This window comes from Polypterus senegalus, chromosome 2, assembly GCF_016835505.1.
Source record: "Polypterus senegalus isolate Bchr_013 chromosome 2, ASM1683550v1, whole genome shotgun sequence".
Lineage (NCBI taxonomy): Eukaryota > Metazoa > Chordata > Cladistia > Polypteriformes > Polypteridae > Polypterus > Polypterus senegalus.
This window is the reverse complement of record NC_053155.1, coordinates 158,701,706-158,720,347: the sequence shown is the minus strand read 5'-3', so window position 1 is coordinate 158,720,347 and position 18,642 is coordinate 158,701,706. Positions and strand designations below refer to the sequence as shown.

Sequence of the window (18,642 nt, the reverse complement as noted above, 5' to 3'; positions counted from 1 at the left end):
TGTCTGTAACATGTCATTTAACTAAAAATTTACCCAATGCAACTGTGGAAACAGCTTTTGCATCTAGAAATGATCGACGATTCAAGTTGGTTGCACGTACCAAAGACACACAAACGTCAATAAATGCGATTGCAGGGCAAGTATACATGTATGCACTCCCATTATAACACATACTGGGCCAGTTTGGTGGAAATTATCTTACCTAACCTTCATGTCTTTGGAATGAGGCAGACTAAAACATGTAGAACCTGGAAAAAACTTATAGGAAAAAAAATGCAAACTTACAAAATGGAAAAAAGATTTCAAAAAGTGTGTAAGGCCCTAATCAGTGTGCCAAAAATGTAATACATTAAGTTTATTTGTTATGTGCAGCTGTATTATATTAAGAGTTTTCACAGTTTCTAATTTAACATTGTAAAAAATTGATGTAAGCAAACCTTCTGTATCCTTTTGCATCTAGTGTACATAAAGTAACCAATTCCCTTTCAACTGGCGGCCCATTTCCTTTCTTCTTCTTTGAATATGGTTTCTCAAGAGTCATATTCTTATAATCCCATCAATTTCTTTTAGCATTCAAACATACTATGAAGGAATTTTCCGGCATGAGCTACATCAAAGACATATAGCATTGAATTTGTAATATTTAAAGCCTTTCCTTATTATGATCCAATCATTGTTTGAATTTATCCCCACTTCTGAAACAGTAGTTGTTATACTGTAATGCATTATATTAGATTGCAAGCAACAGAAGATACTGCTGTCTTCTGTGTCCATTAACGTACAAATTCACTTTCTCTTTTTGTTGTATTGTATCAATAGGTCACATTGTGCCGTAGATAAAGTATTATGAAAGGAACTCTGCTTTTCTTAGTCTAAGAAAAAGGAATTGCTAGATTTGAAATCACTGTGGAAAAGAAAATAAAAAAAAAATTGAGACAGGCAGTGTATAGTATCTTTTTTTAAGGTGCTTCACTCAGATACATTATGACTAGGAAAGCTCATCATACCATATTATATTATTAAAGTCAATTACAGGATGGAAAAGATTATTGATTACTGCACTGTTTAGCTTTTTAACAATATTCTACATTTAAACTAAGCTGCACCTCAGGATGTTAACTATATAGGAGTTCTTCACTCCTCTTTGCCATTATAAATGCTATACATAACTCACATGGAAATTGTGTCTATAGTAAAGTAAAGACAGTTGTTGGAGTTAGCTACAACATAGCACAAAAACTGATGTTTCTGAGGAGTAATGGGAATAAGATATTGTTGTATAAATTAGGTATTTTTCAGATTAGTATATTTTTTTTTTCTTTTTGAATCACTTTTACGACGAGGAAAACCACTCATCCATGTAATGGACAAAAGAACAAAAAATAATGAATGAACTTTAAAATACATGTATAATTAAAACAGTAAAATACAGTGAAAACAGAAAAAGGAAGCCTAATCAATTGTTTAAGCTAACTGAAATATGTTCAATGTGTTTTGAAGGTGAAAGGATGGCTATGGAAATAATTTGATATTTTTTTTATCCTATTTTCAGTTTTAATTTCCCTTTACATTACTTTTCATAAAACACTTTTATTAAATGCATGACAGTTCTGATATTGCACTAGGTTTTCTCAACTTATTTTCTCAATGCACCTGTTACTAAACATCAAACTGGGACCATGAAGCCTTTGGATTGTTATAAGTAGTAGTGATAGTAGTACAGTATTTGTATATAATATTTTAAAGTAAAAAAAAGTCAAATATGTTTTTTCAAATCTCTTGTATACTGTAAATTTGTATGCTTATAATGAAAACCATACACTTGAATCTTGCAGGATAAGTACTTAAAACCAAGTATTTTCGAAAATTATTTGTACAAGCTTGTAGCTGAATTTAATACTCTATTTAATAGGCTGTTATACTATACTTTTTACTCTATTGCTTAATCTTTTTTTTTCTCACTACTTCATCAGTATCAATTTAATGTAAACTGTATTTGGTAAAGTGCAATGTCAGTTCTGCTTTTATTTTACAAGAAAAATACAATCTTCTTCTGTACAATTTGTATATGCTGGAGACTTCATTTATATTAATGCTTAGCTGTGTAAGTGAATTAGACATTTGTGACCATGGATATTCTTATCTACTTTTATCTCCAACAAGTGAAGGTAAGACATTAATATTGCATCCAGCCTCTGGATTTTAAATTATTTTTATTCATCATTTTGCATTCTCAACAGAACAGGGAGGAGAAAGATAAAGATTCGGCCTGAGGAGAATAATCATTGTCTAATTGAGAGAAATAATATGATATTGATTTTCAGGTTTAATCTGAAACCCCATCGTGCAGCTCATGCTTCCTGTAATGTATTTTCTTTTCTTTTTTTTTCCGCAGACATTGGAATGTCTGTACCAGTATTTACTTGGGACAAAACATCCATGGCTTAAGTAAAGAATAAACTGAGCTACATAAGGTTTATCAGTGCTAATTTGATTAATGTGTTGTATGATATGAAATGGGCAGTGTTACAAAGTTATCATTCAGTTCACATTTTTGCCACCTTATGAGGATAAAGTTATCAAAAAATTGATATAATTTAATCTCAACATGTTATATGCTCTTTAATTTTGTAAAGCAAATTATTTTTAGGTCTGAGGGAGGTCAAAGTGAATAGTAGATATAAAGCATTAAAGAGGACTTCAAACTGATACACTGGTGACAAACTGTCATGTGTCAGCAATGATGTGTTACCCGGCCTCTGTTTATTTATTTTCCTATGTCTCTTTGGTTTATTTTTAAGTGTTTTTCATATATTTATTGTGATTATGTGTTTTACGTTAAGAGTGTTGTATTTAAGTCCATCCCTTGTGTTTTGTGGGTGGTACCTCAAGAGACAAGGCCAACCCGACATTATCTCTCCTGAAACCTCACCCTATCTATTTAATCCAAAGAAGAGAAGAGTGCAGAAGTGGCGCATTGAAGTTTACTGCGATCATTTGAATATTGTTTGTTTTTTTTTTTTTTAGGATTTACTAGTTTTACTTATTTTTTCACACTGTTTCTTTGATTCTTCTATGATTTAGCATATTCAGATTTGTTTGCTTTTACAATACCTTTTAGAAAAAATCATTTTTTCCTCTTTGAGCAATTTTAAAAATATTTCTTGTTTTGAATGCACATTTTGATTTACAAAGATTTTTTGGGGAGAATTTCCTTAAGCCAAAGATTTTCCTATGGTTTTGCTTTCACTTAAGAGGTACTTTGAGAAGGCCAGTAGAGTTGAGTTTTAAGCTATTTGGGGTAAGGCCTATTGTACGCGGGCAGTTGAGACCTGGCCTGGCTTATGAATCCTTTGGGGAGCCTCACACCCTGACTCCAAATCATAAGACAGAAGACAATGGAAACAAAAGTTGTAATTTGTAATCTATCATTGGATGGCCATATTCTAAAAATTTGATGTCGCAATAATATTTTTTTTTCCTCTGGTGTACAAACTCATGTTACTTGACTTTGATACACACTGTAGGGTTTTGCTTGTTACACATGTTAATTGATGAGGTCACCACATAGCCAAGAACAGAAATTCAGACACCTTTGCCTAAGAGTAGAATGTGCCATTTAATCTAGGGAGTTCCTATTCAGTGAACACCTAAGAGTGGTCTTGTAGCAGCATGGTGACCACCAGTTAAAGTATAAATCTGAAATCTTTAACCATTTTCACAGGTGTCTATTTAGGGTAGGCAAGCCTCATACTACTCTTTAACCTCATCCTCTCTCTCTATCCTTAACTTGTGTATCAAGTGTTTAACTGATAATCCTTATAAACTAAAAAAAAAAGTGATTACACAGAATAGGAAAAAATCTAAAACAGTAAAGTTGTGTGGCAAAATGTGAAATATTTAATCCAGTTAGCACGTGTATAATAGCTAATTCCTCTTTATAAAATCATTATACACATCTTTATCAATTCACTTTAATCATAATGTAGCATGTTTCAGCAATTAGGAAACAAGGATGTAACAATTATATTAGGCTTTACACTGAATCTTTACTACTATCATTGTACTGTCTGAAAAATAACAAACAGTTGTTGATTCAATTAGTAACAGGTAGCCAGATTAACAAAGATCTGAAGTTGAACAAGAAGCCAATTACTTTGGGAAAGTGATAAAAACAACTACATTTATTTATACATTTTCTAAATCCACCTTTTCTCTTACATAGCCATGGGAATTATAAGCTTATACTGACAACATCAGGCTTATTACAGGATTTAATTATGGCTGGAATGCACATACATGACATGGAATAAAACCAGAGGACTGACAATGTGCAAAACACCATGAATATGCCAAGAATGAAGCCTATGTCTGTGGAAATTGTATGACAGCAGTAATAAACACAAAGCCATTGTTCTGATATATACACACTTTACAATGAGCATTTTTTTTTTGCTGTATTTTTAAATCTTCAGAAACAGATAAGCAATAGGATGAAACTTAAATAAAAACAGGACATTGTGGATAAAATATCTTTAAGTAATACAATGTAGCACACAGTCACTGATATATGTGTGGAAAATAATACATAGATCAAAACTAGATGTTTTAAGCGAATTCATACCTTCTAAGCCAGTTAAAGTACTCAGCAGTTTAAATTTGGAACAAGAATTCTTACCAGTACTAAATGGACTAAATTTTTAAACTGTATGAGAAAATGAACTCACATTCAGCATCATACAATCAATCAGGAATTATTATTATGGAAATTATATGGTTTAACCAATTAGCTTGAGACTTTCATTGCTTCTGATATGAATGCTGTATAATACTTATGCAAAATGTGTATACAATTTATTGAGTGGTGCTTATTTTATACTTTTTCATTTGTGCGATATGACTGACAATGCAATAAGATAATCAAGACTAGGATAGCATAAGAATGTAATGCATGGATTTTTTCTCAATACGGAGGTTTGCTTTCACCCAAGGCAGTGCAAATGATCCATATTTGAAGTGTTGCGGTTTGGAAAGCTAACAACAAATTGACTTCATTAAGTAACAATGAAAGACAATTACTCACAATTCCTTAAACGGGCATTAAGCAAAATGTTAACATTATGTTTTCTAAAGAAAAAAAAAATTGCTAATAATATATAACTAACATTAATAAGTTGGAAAAAAGTTGAATCAGTTGAATTTCTGTTGTCATAGCTCATTGAAAATATGCACGCCCTGCATTTAAAGGCTCATTTAACAAAGTTCTTGCTGAGTGTGATTTGAGATACTCCATTAGCTTGTGCAACTGAGAGGGTAATATTTTATCCATGACTTAGTTCTGTGATTTTCTATTTTTCCTTTGAGAAAGGCTTGAGCTCATTTCCTCTAAGTAGGGAAACAGTTATGCTATGAATGTTTGTTCTTTATGTGTGACACATTTATTGTTGCTCAGTCAGAATTATGTTTAAAGAAACGGTACAACTAATTCTAAGTGTAAACATAAACAATAGTACATTAAACTTAGCACATACTGTAAATGATAAATTAACAAAAGACCTTAACACTAATAATCATAATAAATGAGCCATACTAAAAAAATGAACAGAAATGACAAGGAAAAGAAATATAAACATAATCCATGAACTAAGTATATAGGAATTACATTGATTTTCCAAACTGAAAATACAAAAGTAAAGAAAATCTGATATTGATGGACAAGTACAATCCAACACTTGGAGGGCCTACAGGCAGACAATGTTGAGCCAAGGACTGTATAGTAATGGTGCAAAATATACAGCAAAAGATTCTTCAAGACATATTCCACATTAACATGGATGAATTTAAAAATGTTGTTTTCAATTAAAATGTTTAGCGTGGTTTGCCAGCCAAGAGCAAAATGAAGTAAATCAAAATGGTAAGACGGCATGTGACTCTAGACAGTGGTTAGCAGTGGTGGACCTACATTTTGGATTCCTCAATCTTGAATTGTTATCCAGGCCCCTTCACAAACAGGAACAAGGACTTGGTATTTTATTCATTGGGGTTGTTAAAAAATTTAAAAAAAAAATGTAACCACTAATCTCAGATTTTTATTAAAATTGCTATATTGGATTATCTCACATCTCAAAGTCACTGGTGTGACTAAAAAATTCCAATGATTTTTACTTCTCAAGTTAATGTGTGAAAATTAGGGAACTGTTCCATGCATGATGTATCACAGAATGATGAAATAAAATATTAAAAGACAGGAATAATAGTATAATCTTTTATTTCAGACATCTTCGAGAAATAAAGAGTCACAGAAATGTTGTCCTTTACAATAACGACAAGTAAGGATATATGCTTTATTGTTTTCAATTAATTTCTGTCATAAATGTTAGTTATTTTATATGAAATATATTTAGAATGAAACATCCCTAATTTGAATGTTTTTGTTTATGGCTAGCCTACATGATGCTTTAACAACCTTTACAATTTATCTTAAATATTAGGTTGTATTAAAGTACACTTCATTATTAATATAATTTTTTGAAAAGCCTCTTCTCATACAGTAGACACCCATAAGCTTTAAGCAATGTGGACTAAAGTCGCTTCTGGGACCCCTCTACGATTAGGGGCCCTGAAGCTTAAGCCTCATTAGTTTCATAGTAGATCTGGCCCCTGGTGGTTGGATGATTATTAAAAAGCTCCCTGGGACCGGTCATTTCTTACCCAATATATATCACATTTTAATAGAGAATCATTTATGTCCTCTCAGCATGTGAGACCACCTGGTAAAGTTCAAGTCCTATGGAAAAAGCACCCTGCACCATGGCTTCCTCTGAAAGAGAAGCTGGCAATTCTTCTTTGGCAGCCTACTGTGATTATATTAAGAGATTTATGTAAGACTACCTCTGCACTTTGTCTTATATTTTTCAGGAAGACCTTTTAGCAATCCACCATGATCTACCTAAAGTTAACAGTGAAAAACAAAAAGATGGATGGATGAATGGATAGACAGATAATCACAACAACAAGTATTTGTCTCATTGGTATCATGGAGGATATGCACTACTGGGGGGATCCAGAACAATCCTTTATCCAGATTTGGATTTTTTTTTCTCATAATAGAAAGATGTCACATAATGTATACTGCTAATGGTGACTTTCCTCATATAAAACCCCGATAATGCTCTTAATTACACAGACTGTTGGATGGATCTTCATGACTCCAGAAACTACCCCAATTTGCACTCTGAAGTGAGCTTATCTATCACTGGACTTCAGCCCTTTAATTACACTCGCAAAAGACTTAAAGACTAGTTATACAAATGGCTGGAGCAGGTGGACTGAAGCCTTTTCTTCTCTAACCTGCTTTACTATAGTGTTTCTCACAATTTGGGAAATGCAACAGAGAACCCAAAAAAGTAACAGAGTCATTGATCATTTTTAGCCATTAGTACTTATTTTTCATAATGACTGTGTCTTTATCTTTTGTCCATCACAATCATCCATCTTATTTAATCCAATTTCCCTTTTTTTTCTGGAAGCATTAAGGCATTTTTACTTTTGTGAATTATGAATGCAATTAACTGGTGATTTTTAAAAAAAAGTTTTTTTTAAAGACATTATTTTTGATGAACTGTGACCCCAGGTAAGAAGGTTCTAGTTTGCTTTGTGCTTTTTCTCAGGCTAATATGTGTGGTCACTGCACTACTTTGCTATAGTTTGGCATTCGAGGACCATGTGCAAAGAAACACTTATACCACCTCAGGGCACAGCTTACATCAAGCCAATATTACTTTTGACATATTTAATATACCATTAGATTTTCTATTTTCCATGAAATCTTGTTATAATGTATTTCAAAATTTTGCCAGAAACTCTGCAGCTAACCTGAAAGATTATACAGTACACTTGCAAATGATGGTACTGTAGATGATGCAGCCTTCATTTGCTTGGCATTCATAACTTCACAATTTCTTATTCATGGCTCCATCACAAAGAAAATTGTTGAACTTGAAGTATACTTGAAATCTGTTGAGCATACAGGCACACCCCCATTCTCAATATGAATCATTAGTAATTCAAACCAGAAAATACCTAAATTCCTTTCCTTTACAAAAGCCTGAATTTGAAGTTCAACAGACAATAGTTATAACTATAAACCCCCCCACTAGACATTCACCAGCAAAAAACACTCCCAGCGCAGCATGTGTAAAATCACATTGTTCTCCAGATACTGGATATCAATCTATATCCAAATGAAAGCATTTAAAGTAAATTCTCTGTTTCACACATTTTCCTGCTGAATGTGCTAATTTCCACTAAATATCTGGAATCAGAAAATGTTAACGGCTTTTATTTTTTAATATTTAGTAAAGATCAAATTCATAACTCATAACATAAATGTTATAATTGATTTTGTAAATAGAACTTTAATCTGTATATTTTTACAGGAGTCACAGAAGATTAAAGCTTTTCTGCTGGAAAAAATAACTAAGTAGTCAAAAATATACACAGGGCTATCTTTACAACTTGCTACACCCAACTTTGTTGTTTGCCTAGGATGTCTCATTTTTCATATTAAAGCTTTTGAAAACTTCAAGTTTCATGACAATTCTAACAATAGAGGACAACAATTGCTCACACAGATCTTAATTCACACTTTCGGCAAAAATAGTTAATTTTGGAGAATAAATATTGAGACCTTGCAATATTTTGCCAAAAATCTGTGCCATTATTTTAAGGTTTTGACACAGAATTTTTCACATGGTCAATATTTTTTTGTTTGTTAATATGATGTTTTACCCACTATTATGAGAGTTTTCTCATGGTTGTGACCTGTAATGTGACTTAGAGGTATGAAGTGTTGCTTTCATTGAAGATGGCAGTGACTTAACTTTTAATTTACAACTATGTAGATATTTTGCTAACAAAACAATAGAATGTTAATATTAATGTATTTCAAGATCAGACCTTTTACTCTCTTTATTTTATTTACATTTTGAGCTATCTTAGTTAAGTTAGTTGATCTTTGGCATTAGACCCTTGGTAGTTTTTTTTTTTTTTACTTCTCTCTCTGCCCTAAAACTAAACACATTTTGGACTGATGCTTCTTTAACACGTTGCCAATTATGCGACAAATGTCCTTTATTTTATACACTTCTATAAAAGTGAACAAAAAGGCATCCGGGGTACCCATTCTTTTATGAGGGATCAGGAACAACCCTTCTCTTAATTAATATTTATGGAAAAATAAATGCAATATAAAACATTTTAAAATAAGTGTGATTTTCAGACAAACAGCGGCAGTGGGCCAGGGTTGCAGGGAAAGAGAAAACATAATTCAACATATAGAAAAAGGTTTTCTTTCCAGAAGCTAAAATAAGTAGGTTTTCATATAATGCATATAAAGCCAAAGAATAACCATGAAAACACTGAGTATTTGCAAACCAAAAAAGAAAAGTGCCCAGGTCTGTATTAAAACAAAAGCCTTCAGCAGTGCTATATATTCAGCCACTGCATTACACTGTTGAAAAAGATAAGGGAGACAATAAACGTAGTAACTTGATATGAATTAGAATACACATTTTCTGTATTTGTTTACACTTTACATGCACGTGTTAACAGTACATTGTGAGTTGCATTACTGTTAAAGGTGTTAAACTTTTATGAAGCTGTCTTGCTGCATGAGACTCGATGACTAATTCCTGTTGTCTTGGTTTACAGCTTGGTACTGGATGGCCTGTGATGCATTAGTAAGGTATTACTCTGGTGTACGGCAATTTATCACCACACATGCCCTTTCTGACAACATAGTGATTAATGATAAAGATCCATAAAGTTAAACATTTAACCTTTTGTGTCTATGTAACCCCAACAGAGAACAGCAGTAACAATACTGTACTGAGTATTTACAGTAATACAACACCTGCCAAACCAATGGGTCTATATAGCCCTTTAATAGTGCTCAAAGTAAATTATTTATTTTCAGTTTCTGGAAACTACTGTACTGTACTTCTTACAATAAAAACACTGCAATAAAATTAATATAAAATTATAAACTAACAAAAATTAAAAATTCAACATAATATCATAGTTTAAAAAAATAAGTAAACATGCCAACAACATTCTGGTGCTAGATGGAAAAATTATGAAAATATTGATAACTAAACAAAGCAGCAGTGGTGAATGACTTAATGTTCTGATCTTAAATAAAGATAGTGCTCAATCTATAATTTTGAAGTACTATGGGTTGTGTCTCTGCATTATAAGCAGTCTAAAACTGTATTAATCGTTTAGTAACACTGCTTAAAAGGTGAAGACATCAAGAGGATTTCAGAAAAGCACCAAACTGAAAAATACCAGTGCTTACATAATAAGCACCTGTATATTTTTGCAGACATGAAATACTTGATGACCAAGGACATGAAAGGATTACATATATTTACTTTTTGGAAAAGAAGGATGAGGTGGCCCACATGAAGTTTTGGCATAGCTCTTACATTTCCCCATCCAAAAACATACAAAGAAAAAGGAAATAAATGACACGGAGGATAACATTTAACCTACTGGCATTATATTTTAAGTGCTATCCTCCAAAATCAGCAGAAAAGGTAACAACTCTAAATTTTATAGAATGGTTAACATACTTCATCAGCTTAGTCCATTAAAAGCACATGAATAATTGAAAATACTGTTTATGTGTGTTTAAATACCTTTTTCTCAGTGTCAGTGTATTCTTTAAGACAGAAAAAGGAAATCAATATCTTTGAAGGATGAAGTGCTGCAAAATAATGCTTGGCAAGTGTCTAAATTTCTCATTACCTCTACATATATTTTTACAAAACTGCAATTAGTGGAGTTACATTTTAGGCAGCATGGGATGCATCTGTTAGTCCTGCTATTTCAAAACTCCAGGTACCTTGGTTAAATCCATCGGTTTGGACTGTGCATGTTCTCACAATGTCTGTGTATATTTTCACTGAATTATCACATTTTCTATCATATTCCACACATGTGTGTTAATTGTGTGTCCTATGATGTACTGTAATGGAGCACCATCTAAGTGTTGAGGATACATTTGCAAAAGGAAAGTGTCCCGAGAGTGATTTGAAATGTATAATACTAAAATATAAATCTCATAGAAGGAACTGTCAACATCAGAATTGGGGAACAGCTGAAAGCCGAGAGAGAGACCAAAAAATTAAAATGTTAGACACCAAATCACCAAGCAAAATCAGAGTAATAAATATAGCAGAAAGCCCAAACTAAATTTAAACTGAAAGTTCATTTCAGCTTCCTCTGTTGTAGCGTACTTCATTGAAAAAAGAAAAGAGATCCAAACCAAGAATGGCCAGGATAAATATACTGCCATTTTTGTCCCATGTTGTATCATTTCTGGTAATTGAGTGGCAATGGGATCCTGACAGCATCAACAAAATGGCCACGCTCATAGAAAAACAATGTCAAAAATGCCACAATGCGGTTACCAAACACAAACACAATAATAAAATAACAAACTGAAAATAAAGAAAACTCGCATGTTAGGGTACCCTGAGCCAGAAAAGATGGATCACTAAATTGAGTTTTGCTTTGTGCCCAAGCAATAACATAATACTTATTAATAATAATAATAATAATAATAATAATAATAATACATTTTATTTATTTGTAAGCGCCTTTCTAAACACTCAAGGACACCAAAAAGATGAAACACACATTATAAACAAAACTAAAACACAAAATTTTAAATCAGACAGAGCAATTGTAATCAAAGAGAAAAAGCAGTCTTAAACAAATGAGTTTTAAGTTTAGATTTAAAAAGTGAGAATGAATCAATATTTCTAAGCTCAGATGGTAGTGAATTCCAAGCTGGGGAGCAGAGCAAGTGAATGCTCCCTAACCCAAAATATTGATTCAAGAATTTTTATAGAATTATATTTTATAGAATTATAATTAGAGAATTTAATTTTCTTTTTAATTTGAATTGTTTTTTGTTTTAGTGTGCCCAGGTTCTCAGCTAGATGGCCTGAGAATAAATGTGTCTAGATGTGCATTGGTCAGCCCTTTGTTAAACATTTGTTCCATACAGTTATGATTCCTAAATCTCAAAGTTCTTTTTTTATATATAAAGGCAAGTTAAGTGTTATTCTTATTAGTACCATTAATATATTTAGAAAGATTCATTTAAATTTGGTTATCTGCTGTAAAACAAAACACAACTACAGAAAATGTATATTATTGTGCCAATTTCCATTTTAAAAGTTTCTCCTAAGAGACAGTACATCACTAAACTTACTCCATGAGTAGCTATGTACAGAGATCTTATTCGTAATTTTTAATGTTTGTTACAGTATAGTTGAGGAATTGACAGGGGCCTGGGCTCAGCTGTGTAAAATGGAAATAAGTCAAAAATTCTAATAAAGAACACACTATTTGTCTCACTAAGATAGAGACAAAGGATGACAAGCTGCCAATTAACCAAAAACTGTTAAAAGATATCTAAAAACAAATAAACATGTAATATAAAAGCCTCAGGGTATGATTTTGATTTACTTGATTTAAAAGTAACACTACAAACAGCCTTATTTTCAGATAATATAATGAATATATTATTCTAGTACAAAATGCATTTGAAATTAAATGAAAGACAGTTTAATGAAATTACCCAGTCATATTACATGATTTTTAATACTAACTTAAGAACTGTTATTTAATCCTTAGAAAGCCAAATTATTAAAATCTTACTAGAATAATGAGCGTACTACATTTCTGTAATATTCTATATATGCATCTTTAAAACCAGCTAGTAATACATTATTATTCATTCTATGTGTAAATGATTATATTTGATGTAGGTAAATAATAATCTACTGCATCATAAATCATGAGGTGGCAAACACAAAGGCAATATACAGTAAATAAGCAGAATGACATAGGAAGCTGGACTCCACACCAGCAATATTGGGCACCAGGCAGAATCCATTCCTACTATAGATGGGTTGCACCCAGCGCTGCTGGAAAAAGAAGATCTGTGTCCTTTTTGTGGTCACAAAATGGGGGTAACAGTTTATTCTCTGATGTATCTGACATACCAGCAAGCAGTTATATTCTGTACACATGTGAAGACATCCAGGTCTACATGGGAATCTACTCTTGTGTGCACATCAGGCATGTAAAATAAATGCATGTCACCTGTATTTGTGACACCAGTTCCTGAATGTTATCTAGCTTCTTGCCTCTCAGTAACATTGCAAAACCATGTGTATGCATCATTCAAACATCTTCTGTAAAAGGTCATGGAGTTATTCTTCAGAGGTGTCTGAACTCTTAATATTGCATCTTAGAAGCAGTCAAAACTTATTTTTACCATGTGTACCCAGTGATGGCAATCCAATGTTGTTACTCCATCTCACATGTGGAGGTACTTGCCATGCTGTTATCGGCATTTTGCTGAATTTCCACTGTTTTCTATTACTACGGTCTTTCAAATTAAACTGCTGCTTAACTCTTGACAAAACCCAAACACCAAATTATCATTCAAACTGCTGAACTACACTGTTTCCCTTTGCATTTTAGATTAATCTTTATAAAAATTAAAATCTCTATGATGGATGACTTGATGAAAAGCAACATATGGATTCATGTTTCTTGTTTTCTTATTAAAGGGTATTTTTGTGTACATTATAACATAATATCTAAATTTATTAAAATCTCTTATTTGTGCATTTTAAACTTGTAATATGATAGCATTATATCTGAATATCGTTTGATGCTGTCGACTGGGAATGGTGCAATGTAATGCAATCTTTGTCTATTTTTTAATATGATACCAATATCCTCTAATATACAACAGAAAATTAATGGAACAAAGAGTGAGAAATTCATTTCCAAGCAATCTTTGATACATAAAAAAGAATGTCTCCCATAGACCTATGTTACAAAGTATCCAGATGGTGGTGATAAAGACTACTGATCATCAAGTCTCCCATGACTTTTAGTATAACAGTAAAGGGGCCATGTGAATTAGAGACACCAATTCAGACATGACATGGGTTTTTTTTTAATAAAGACTCAAGCAGAATGTCAAATTCCTTATACTTTAATGACACTCAGTAGCCACTACAGTTCAAAAAATAAGAGGAAAATTTGTTTTGCAGAATGCCTATAGAAAAAAAAAATACATGATGGGCCACTCAGGAATATTGCTCAGTGGCATATTATGTATGTGTTATATTTATCAAAACCAAAAATAAAAGACTTGGTTTCAAGCAAACCACTATATATACTACTGCAGACGTGCTACCTATAAAATGATGCAAAAGTGATGTGATTTTATTTATATGGAAAAGTCAAACACTTATACAGCCATCCACCTATTTTCTGTAAACAAACTTTTCAGTACATGGTTCTAGGAAAACTGAGCTTGTAAAAGGAAGGTGCAAGGTAAAAAACAGAAAAGTTTAATTGACAAGTAAAATTACATTTAGAATATACAACATATTTTCTTACATCTAGCTTAACATAATACACTATTTACAAATTATTTTAGATTGATTTCATTAATATTACAAATTGGGAAATCATGCAAAAATTACAAAAAAAATGTCTTTTTACATACTGTACTAAAGATAACAATCTTTCAAGAATATATCCTTACATTTTGAATTACGTTTTTCGAGTAATAATTTCTGTTTGTTTGCGCTACTGCGATCTTTACTTTCTTTTTTTTTGATACTTTCTAATTTTCCTGCTTTCATACTCTTTAACTTTCTTTGCATGTGTATAGCACCAACTTTTTTGAACGTCTTTATGAAGTTCTACTTTGTCTTTTACTCACTGTCTTTTAATTCTGAGCCTAATTGGACCTGCTTTTTTTTCCAATTCCACTTTTTCTGGGCGGATTACCTTATTTTCGGAATTTGCACCTAGATTATTCTTTTTTTTTTGCATTTTTTTTCTCTCCTACGCTTTTGAGTCTCTTTTTTCTTCACAGCTCTTTCTCCTTATGCGCTTTATAGAGTGTTTTGCTGCCTGTGGTCTTATTTGATATTGGTTTTCAGTAGGGTGTGTCTTGCAAGAATCTCATGTTGTGGGTCAATCTCTTGGCAAAAAGTCTCATGTTTAAGGTCCCCACGAGATGCTTCGTGGCCAATCTTTCGTCTCACGGGTCTAAGTGTCTTCCGTGATCTTCACATGAGGATCACGTCTCGTCTCCCTAGTCTTTCTCTACATTATATCTATCTATCTATCTATCTATCATCTATATCTATATCTATATATATCTATATCTATATCTATATATGAGTGAACAAATTTAGCATTTTAGTCAAGAATATGTAGCTCTTTTGCTTTCAAGCAGCTGCTTCTCTACTGATGTTTAAACCATGAAGCAATCAATTCCCCAAAACAGACACAGCCACATAAAGCCTTGTATTGCCACTGGTACATAAGGTTGATTCTTACTGTACTTTAAATCTAATCAAGAGTACAGACTCTGTTCTCAATATAATGACAGAAGATGTATTTAAAAACAATGAGGGGCAATTACTTTAAAAACAAAATCATGTATAATTTCAACAATAACAAAAAACTTTTGTATAATTATATAGTAAAGACCTTCTCAAGTATGCCTAAATACATATTTTACATAAATATGCATACAGACATATATATATTTCCCATTAGGGTCACATTGTGAACAGGGGATAGCATTTAAGTATCAAAAGTGTTGAGAACTACAGAAAAGCTGAAGGTTATTGCTCATTTTCCAAGATAGTACCAAGCCTTGAATGTTCAAATGATGATATTTTATTGAGATAAAGATTTTGGAACTTATTGTTTATAATTTTAGCATTGTTTAAGACACAGAAAAAAGAAATGTATATGAAGGACCAGAATTAAACCCATGAATGAATTCAACCAGAAAAAAAGGTTTAAATAATTATTTAAATAATAATTGTCTATAAGCCTGCAGTTGTCTTTCCCATTCTTTGTTAGTTTTCATAAGATGAACATGCTAAGAAGCTGTTGGCAAACAGAAATATTTCAATCCTGACATCCTTGCAATCAGATCGATATCGATCCTTGACTGGACCACTAAAGGACAATACATTTTTTTCCTGTGTTTCTGGTGTAGATGACTCTAATTATTTATCAAATTTCAAGTCTCATGAAAACGTAGAAGGTTTAATTCTACATTTTCTCTAAGTTTTCCATCTCCTTCATGGATTTTTCTAATAAGAGAGGCATACCTATAATAGGTAGATGCCCATATTCCCATGTTTCAGTGTAGTGATAGATATTCTAAGAAATATGTACATAGTGCTCATTTTCTTATATTCCTACCGTGACTGGTGAATTCAAGAACTTTACCATAGATTTAATTTAAATGTCCCATTTACTTCATAGAGTACTTTTTATTAGCATCTACAGTTACTGGCTAATTCCAGTAAATACCTTAAGTACTCTCTTGTGGACTTCAATTATTTGACTCCTCAAGGCAACTCATTGCAAGTTGGGGTTCTGGTAAATTATTACAGAACCAGCTGTTATCAGCTTTTTATTGATAATTAATTAAACGAATATGTTTTCATTTTAACATAATGATAAGAGAGAACTACAAGACAACTTTGAAGGACTTGTACAGATATATGTCAAAATTATAAGCAATTTCACTAAGCAAAATGTCAAACTCTCCACAATTGTGACCTATATTAAAAGTGCCCATATTATATCTTGCTAGAAATATGAAAAACAACGATGGTGAAAGCATAAGGCTAGGTAAAACTATGTGTTATGCTGTTTATGAAACTAAGAATGAGTGTAGATAGAAAATATAATCACAATGGGTGAAAATGCAGTACCGCAGATCATCAACAATTGGTACACCATACAAGAAAACAGAAATTGGTAAAGAATATATATGTTCATGATGTAGTGTGTACAGCTAAAGCAAAAGTACATTAGTTTAAGAAAAAATGGTACATATTCTAAAATGACCTGCTCTGATCCCTCATGTAAAGCATATTCAACAACCAAAGTACAGAATGATTTTAAGAGTACAGTCCTATAGCAAAATGAAGCTTCAGCAGTTTTGAAAGCATGAAAGGGAAAGTGCTGACAAATTTAAGTGTACAGATTGAGAGGATTCTACTAAAATAAATTTATGGAAGTAGTTCAAGTAATAGTATCTCCAGTCTAATGCTAAGTTCAGGGTGTGCACACTTTTTTGTCAAATATAAGCATTGCGTATTATAAAATATAAGTTTAAACAAATTTTGATTTACCTGTACTATTTTTTTATTTCAAACCTGTGAGGAAACAATGTGATAATTTATAGAGTTCATTATAGCCACTTCAATTTTCACAGACAGAACGTTTGTCTTTACACATTTATTTAAGGATATATTATCCATGGCTTTTAATTAGTACAGTAAATATGTATGCTGGCTAAATGTAAAAAAAAATCAATAGTTTTGTGCTTTTTTGACATTATTTAAGGAAAAAAACATCAGGGATGAGCGTATCTGTTGCTTATTATGTTCTTCATTTTCTTTAGCCAAAACTACTACTATTAATTTGCAATTTGCTCTGCTTCTTTCTACCAAGAATAAATGCTGCTCGGTTGTCAGGGACAAAATTGCACTGGGCATGGAAAACACTTACTAGAAATGATTTAAAATGAGAAGAATTCACACTGACAAGCATAGGTAAGCAAAAGCCATTAGGGAGAGGTTATCCCTGTAGCTGCATATGGTACCCTGGATTACTCCAAAGGCATTAGAACAACAACTGAGCCTCAGGGGACTGGCATCAAAACAGCTACAATCCGTTAGGTGGCAGCTACAGTGGGGGTTTCAGCCTGGGAAGCATAGGATTCTTCTATCAATAATGAAAGGTAAGCATCTCAGAAGGTCACATAAATGTTTGTTATTTTAAATAAAATTCCAGGCTCAGGGGGTGGAGTGTTTTCAGGAATTACCAAAAAAACACTGAATTGACATCCCTGACTCCAAAAATTGAAGAGATTCCTCCAGATTTAAAAAACTGTTTCCACATTATAGGTAAGCCAACAGAGTATGACTGAAGGAAATGGGTGAGTGGGATGTTTTCAGTGCATAAACAAGGCAAGTGCCCCAACCAGGTAAGTATGGTACCAAGTTCCAACACCTTAGAATTAAGTGTTTCAGTTGTTAGTCTCTCTTTAACAACCTTTCCATCTTCTTTAGTAAAGGCTCTAGGTTATATATTCTGCTTTGAAATGTTTTTGTTCTGTGCCATAGTGCCCACAAATGTGTGAGTAAACAAACACATATATTGTAGTATTTTTGAATAACTGAACATATTGATAGCATTTTGTATGTCTGCACCTGTATGTTTTCTTGTCAAGCCAAAAGAAACTAAACTGCATTTTAAAAATATATTAAACTGACATAGGGTTAAAAGCAATATAGGTCTTAAAACCTGAACATTATTTAACATCATTCTGTATATTGTGAAGAATTCCGCTTAATCAAGTGCAGTGAACTGACCTCATAAAGGTGAAGGTTTAAATAAATTTAAGAAGGCATGATAATACACAAAAAAATGTAGATCAGATAAAAAATACAGCCAAGAAACCCTACAGCAAAACACTGCCACAAATCAAACTGAATT

At 32.3% G+C, this 18,642-nt stretch overlaps 1 protein-coding gene across 2 annotated transcripts in view; it reads right to left on the bottom strand.

Annotated features, from left to right (window-relative positions):
- Positions 1–18,642, bottom strand: part of LOC120523506 (interleukin-1 receptor accessory protein-like 1) — a 1,790,033-nt gene that overhangs the window by 524,665 nt on the left and 1,246,726 nt on the right. The window lies entirely within an intron of this gene.